Below are 7,433 nucleotides of genomic sequence, written 5' to 3' on the forward strand. Positions count from 1 at the left end.
AGTACAAGTTTCTAAAAACCCACTCAGTAATTCCTACATCTACACACATCTAAACACTTACATATAGATTCACTCATACATGCTAACAAAGATCAATAGAACACTATTAAATATACTTATACACCTATATTAACATTACACACCAGCACATATCCTATTCCTTTATGCAGACATCCTACTCATGAATGCAAACAATTGATCATACTTATATTTACTAAGCTACTCACTTAAACAAACACCACTTTATTTATTCATATAGATAGTAACTCATACTTAGTTTATTATAAAATCAGTATTACAAGTATACATTATGCATACATCAATCATACAATCACTGAGTATTATGTATACTTATTTATATACAATAACTGTCACATACACTGCCTTTTATATTTTTAGTTTGTTGGACATATATCATTGAGAAATATATTTACTCATCACCACACTCATAAAGAGGTTTACTCACCCAAACAACTGTTTCCACTTACAGTCTTAACCTCATATACTTACTTATTCAACCATTTACACATCTCTCCACAGTGACACGTCCCATTCAACCACACACACATTCATTCACTCTCCTATACAAATACTCATTTAACTAATTAATAACTAATGTAGACTTTCACTTAGGTAGTAACCAACTTATGTAGTTGTTTGCACAACAAAAGATAGAGTGATACAGGTATTCACACAGTTTAATCACTATCCCATATATTTAGTGAGGCACATTACATTCATCACTTAGACAGTCAATCAAATTGCAACTAAATCCTCCTTTCAGTCACTTATACATCCACTCAGTCTTCAAGGCAGATTGCTATATATATAATACGTATTTAAATATCAAACCAAACCACATTGACTGGATGATGTCATCAGTGATGTCATTTGATATGTCATCAGTGATGCCATCAGTGATGTCACTGACCATGTCATGAAGTGGATTGCGGGCGCGCGAGTTATAGTTAGCTGAACTAACTATAACGGGGAAATTTCAATGGTTTTGTATGAGTGAAATGTCCAGCTAACTATAACATGTGTGAAACCTATGGTTTTTTCAGTGAATATATATATATATATATATATATGTATGTATGTATGTATGTATGTATGTATATATATATATATTAGTCTAGAAAAATAGGGTCCTTCCAGGATCCTGCTCCCATAGTCAGGTGGCACGTTGTCGGCAAACCATGTGCCGAAAAATTAATTTTCAATCCACAGTTTGCTTGAAAGCATCACGCGCACTCGGTAGTAGAGATGCAATTTTTATTCTCAAAAAACGTTACGCGTTTCGACACCAAGTGTGTCTTGTTCACTTGTATATATATATATATATATATATGCACTGGAAAACTAAACACCCACTTCCCTTACAAAGAAATTGAAAGTTTGCATCTCTGCAGCCTCTCTTATTTTTCACCATATTCATCTTCTGCTCAATCAACACATCATCCACAAATACACACACCTACTTACTGCCTTTATTGGCTGGGCTTATCAATTATTCTTCTTTAATTCAAATTCAAAGTGCAGGCCCTTTATTCAGCCATCTTCATAACTACTACCCATGAATAGCAGTGGGTAATTTGCACACTTCCCTCCTTTCTTGCATCCTTTCTACTGCACACTGTGTGTACTTTATGCACTAGCTTGCTTCCTTTCATGTGGTACTCGTTTATCTTGCTCCCACTGCGAAATCCAACACCCTATCTGTGTAATGAGCTGGAAATCCAAAGATTCTCTTCACTGACTAGGCAGTGGGTAGTTTGCATGTCTCCAGCCTTCCTTATTTTTTACCTTTTTGATATTCCACTCAATCAACACATCATCCACACATACACACAACTACTTGCTGCATTCCTTAGCTGTGATTATCAACTATTCTTCTATTTCATATTCCTATTCAAAGTGCAGCCCTTTATCGAGCATTTTTATTGTAACAAGTACCCCAACCGAAGGCACTGTAAATTTGTACACTTGCTCTCTTTCTTGACTGGGGTTATCAATTATTCTTCAATTTCATATTCTGATTCAAACTCAAGGCCCTTTATCGAGCCTTTTTGTTGTAACTACTGTTGCAAGAATTCTGCTCCTACACAGAACTGTTCATAAAGACTTAGGACCTCAATTAATTACGGTGTACCAAAACCCACCTCAGTACCCAAACCCCCTACCAGACTAGCAATCAGTGACTCATTGGTTCTTCGTCCTATAGCAAAAACACCAGTGACTAGTCAACCCATAACATGCAACTTAGATTACCTCAAGTAAGGTGGATAAAAAGAGCACTCTTTCGTTATAGTCTGACAGCAGTCCAAAACAAGGAGTAAATAATGACACATGTAAGTTTGAAATGTTTATTTCTAACGCCGTAATCTCATACGCAGTACCTTAGATAATTCAACCAGACATATTATCAGAAACAAGGTTGTCAGCATTGTTACTATTCCATAAAATACAAAGGGAGAAAGCATCTTATATTGCTAACGGGAAACAGGTTTATAATATACCTACATTTCACCCTCCCTACCTACCAGTTTAGTTTATAACTACAGACGTCTCATAGGATTACATGGACGTCCCCATACCTCTGGTACTCAGCAGTAGTGGATCACATTGAGTTCTGCACAAACTGTCAGGATACAAATGTTCTCCAACTGTGTGTAATTATACCTCCAAAATACATTATTAAACGTGGCAGTATCAGACGTGGCCACAGTTGCAAATGTGTTATAGGTCGAACGTGTGAGGATCATTCCAAATAACAGACACAGTATCCAAGATGTTAATTCCTAACTATATAAGGCCTGAAACCTATGGTTTTTTCAGTGAATTTTCAAGGTTTTTTAAATGCTAATTCCTAACTATATAAGGCCTAAAACCTATGTTTTTTTCAGTGAATTTCAAAGGTTTTTTAAATGCTAATTCCTAACTATATAAGGCCTAAAACCTATGTTTTTTCAGTATATATATATATGGAACTTGTGCAACAGACACGCCCATGGGAGGAACGAAAATTAAAACGAGCAGTGTCCACAAACTGCAGCCATGACCCCTTTACAGCCCCGAGGAGGAGGTGGAGACCTCGAAACGCGTCGGCTCATGAAACAAAGTGAAGCAGGAGGGCAGGTTGCTAACGAAGGCCGGATGGTCAGAGCGGTGTCGTGTGCGCTCTCAAAAGCTTCAGGGCAATTGGTAGTTACATTAAACACACGGCAGTCTGGTCGTGGGGAGCTGCACCATCAGTAACTGGACAGCAAGTGTTCTCGCCAGTTATTTGAGGCTGTAATCGGAACTTTTCCAAGGTCACAAGCACAGCGCTCTTCACGCAAAATAGCCTGTCTGAATGCTCCACAACCTACTAAAGGCAAAAATGATGTAAATAATATATGAAAAACGAGTGATGGCTGCAACAATGGACCTCATCTCCCAGGAGGCATTGGAACTTGTGCAACAGACACGCCCATGGGAGGAACGAAAATTAAAACGAGCAGTGTCCACAAACTGCAGCCATGACCCCTTTACAGCCCCGAGGAGGAGGTGGAGACCTCGAAACGCGTCGGCTCATGAAACAAAGTGAAGCAGGAGGGCAGGTTGCTAACGAAGGCCGGATGGTCAGAGCGGTGTCGTGTGCGCTCTCAAAAGCTTCAGGGCAATTGGTAGTTACATTAAATACACGGCAGTCTGGTCGTGGGGAGCTGCACCATCAGTAACTGGACAACAAGTGTTCTCGCCAGTTATTTGAGGCTGTAATCGGAACTTTTCCAAGGTCACAAGCACAGCGCTCTTCACGCAAAATAGCCTGTCTGAATGCTCCACAACCTACTAAAGGCAAAAATGATGTAAATAATATATGAAAAACGAGTGATGGCTGCAACAATGGACCTCATCTCCCAGGAGGCATTGGAACTTGTGCAACAGACACGCCCATGGGAGGAACGAAAATTAAAACGAGCAGTGTCCACAAACTGCAGCCATGACCCCTTTACAGCCCCGAGGAGGAGGTGGAGACCTCGAAACGCGTCGGCTCATGAAACAAAGTGAAGCAGGAGGGCAGGTTGCTAACGAAGGCCGGATGGTCAGAGCGGTGTCGTGTGCGCTCTCAAAAGCTTCAGGGCAATTGGTAGTTACATTAAATACACGGCAGTCTGGTCGTGGGGAGCTGCACCATCAGTAACTGGACAGCAAGTGTTCTCGCCAGTTATTTGAGGCTGTAATCGGAACTTTTCCAAGGTCACAAGCACAGCGCTCTTCACGCAAAATAGCCTGTCTGAATGCTCCACAACCTACTAAAGGCAAAAATGATGTAAATAATATATGAAAAACGAGTGATGGCTGCAACAATGGACCTCATCTCCCAGGAGGCATTGGAACTTGTGCAACAGACACGCCCATGGGAGGAACGAAAATTAAAACGAGCAGTGTCCACAAACTGCAGCCATGACCCCTTTACAGCCCCGAGGAGGAGGTGGAGACCTCGAAACGCGTCGGCTCATGAAACAAAGTGAAGCAGGAGGGCAGGTTGCTAACGAAGGCCGGATGGTCAGAGCGGTGTCGTGTGCGCTCTCAAAAGCTTCAGGGCAATTGGTAGTTACATTAAATACACGGCAGTCTGGTCGTGGGGAGCTGCACCATCAGTAACTGGACAGCAAGTGTTCTCGCCAGTTATTTGAGGCTGTAATCGGAACTTTTCCAAGGTCACAAGCACAGCGCTCTTCACGCAAAATAGCCTGTCTGAATGCTCCACAACCTACTAAAGGCAAAAATGATGTAAATAATATATGAAAAACGAGTGATGGCTGCAACAATGGACCTCATCTCCCAGGAGGCATTGGAACTTGTGCAACAGACACGCCCATGGGAGGAACGAAAATTAAAACGAGCAGTGTCCACAAACTGCAGCCATGACCCCTTTACAGCCCCGAGGAGGAGGTGGAGACCTCGAAACGCGTCGGCTCATGAAACAAAGTGAAGCAGGAGGGCAGGTTGCTAACGAAGGCCGGATGGTCAGAGCGGTGTCGTGTGCGCTCTCAAAAGCTTCAGGGCAATTGGTAGTTACATATATATATATATATATATATATATATATATATACACACACATATACATACATATAAATATATATTGAACTTTTAAGAGGGCCATTTAAACAAGAGTTGCCCTTTCAACTATAACAATGCGAGACGACCACTTCTAACACAAGCAATAGACACTACTTCAAAGCAATGAGTAACTTCGCTGTCAGTATTTCATAAATGGAAAATGAAAATGTTTATGTTTGTCTGCGATTCCCAAACTGAAGGCACAACTTAAGCACTAAGCCAGAAATGTCCCAGAACTAATCTTTCAACAAAAAGAGAAATCTCCCTGTCTTAATTGTGAGCAGAGTTCAGAGAGCAGAGCCCGAGGTCATTAATGTGTCTGTCTCACCCACTGACCACCTCTGACCTTTAGCGAGTCATGTTTTGCCAAGAAGCTATCACAATTAATTCAAAAATGTAATCCCTTGTTACTTGGCCGCAAGCTGTCTCTTTGGACCTCGCCTGCTTCTCTCGATCGTTTGTGTCAACCAATTTGTACTGCTCTTGATCATAAAACATATAAGAATAAAAAGAGATGACCATTAATTCTGGCCACGCCCTTTTTGTCTGACCTTTTTTTTATATATTTAGGGTAGGGGTGTGTGTAGTGTGAATGTGAAACCTACTTTCCTTTACAAAGCTTTTTCAAGAATAGTGCTTCTAAAAGTATTTTTCTTCTGCTGAAATTTACAGCTTCTGAGCTAAATTGCAAAATTTTTGTCCACCACTAAACTTAACAGCCGAAATCGTCATTTCACACAACCCTAGTGTTCCGTTGTTTTCCGAGTGTAGGTCTGGAGAGTCACAGTGCAGTTGAGGAAGCCATCTTGAAATCATCACCCCTAACAGGAGTCAGGCACCTGGTGGCTACGGTGGGTTTTTACATGATCTTACTCAGGGGCATGGGTATAAGACCTTTATCGAGCTCATAGTGCCCCATTAATGTGATTGATACAGTGGGGTTTAGCCTGCATAATCCTCCTCTAAAGACACTCCCTGCCGCCTTTCACCCACCCTGGGGCAAAAGAAAAACCCCTGAGACATTTAACACGGGCTCCAAGAAGGCGGCAAATGTTTGTGGATTCGGGTGTGTTATTTCCCCCGAGGGAGGGTAAAACATGTGGAAATGGACCCGGTATTACCGGTTCCGCCTGTTATTTCCCATTCCGGTAGAAACCACTGGCATACAGGCCGAACGGTTAATTGTAGCACCGGTATAATGTCTCTGCGGCTCTAGCAGGGAACTAGGGATGAGACTCTATGCGCCGCCTTATAGCGCTCCAACAATCTCTCTTCCCATCGCGGTGCAATGCTATTGTGTTTGCTGAACTCTTTGCCAGCTTCCTGATTGGTTACTGTGGTGCACTGCTTAATTTGTAAAAGCATGAGTGCCGGGGCCGAAGCCCTGCTTTTGAATATCAGCGCACCGAACACCAAAGTTGGTAGGCGGGGCTCCACCTTTAACCCCCACCCCTCGTGTCTCTCTCACTCCTGCAGGCTCCTGCCTTCTCCTGGCCTGACGGGTTGTCCCTCCTTCTCTTCTCACGTCTTTACCTTCTGGGTGTTTTTCTCTCTCTGGCGCTCAATAAATATCTGAGGAGTATAATTAGGTGCCGGGTCCAACAATAAGTGTTGATGGGCCCCATCGGCAAACATCGGCTCACATTAAGCGCTAGTGATGTGCACAGAAGTGTCGATGGTGGCGCTTCATTTCCTAACAAGTTTCTGAAGTTCAAACTCTCCAACCTCGACAGTGAGTGGGGCGGCCGGGCCATCGGGACCCCCCTCACCCGCTGCCTCCAGGCACTTCCTGAGAGACATCCTCTGTCCCACTCCACCCTCTTCCTTCCAGGCTTCAGTCGGTACAGGAAGCCACAGAAACAGATGTGTGCAGTCAAACGCACTTTCACCACGCCGCGTCCACCCACGCAGCACATCCAGTGGCCCTGAGGGGGTGAAGCGTCGACAGCAACGCGTCGCAAATATTGTCTCTGGTGGCAGAGAAGGTTTCAGAGGCCTGGGCAGTGAAATGGATGAGCAGATCCCGGCGCCCACCCTCACAACCCCGGTGACCTTGGTGGGCTCAGTGTGTCAGTCGCTGCTGCCACAGAGGGCAGGACCATCCCCTCCGCATCTGCACCGTGTGTTGGAGGCTCTTGCTCTTGTGTGCATGTGCACACAAAGGGGTCTAGTAGTACCAGTAACCTGTCCAGTCACTCTGGTTGCCCCATCAGCAAGGAAGAGAAGCAACACACACCACACCGTATTGAGTACAACCCAACACACACCACAGCGTATGGAGTACAACCCAACACAAAAGGCACATACCACGGGGCCCCCGCT

This window comes from Lissotriton vulgaris, chromosome 3_1 (assembly GCF_964263255.1).
Source record: "Lissotriton vulgaris chromosome 3_1, aLisVul1.2, whole genome shotgun sequence".
Lineage (NCBI taxonomy): Eukaryota > Metazoa > Chordata > Amphibia > Caudata > Salamandridae > Lissotriton > Lissotriton vulgaris.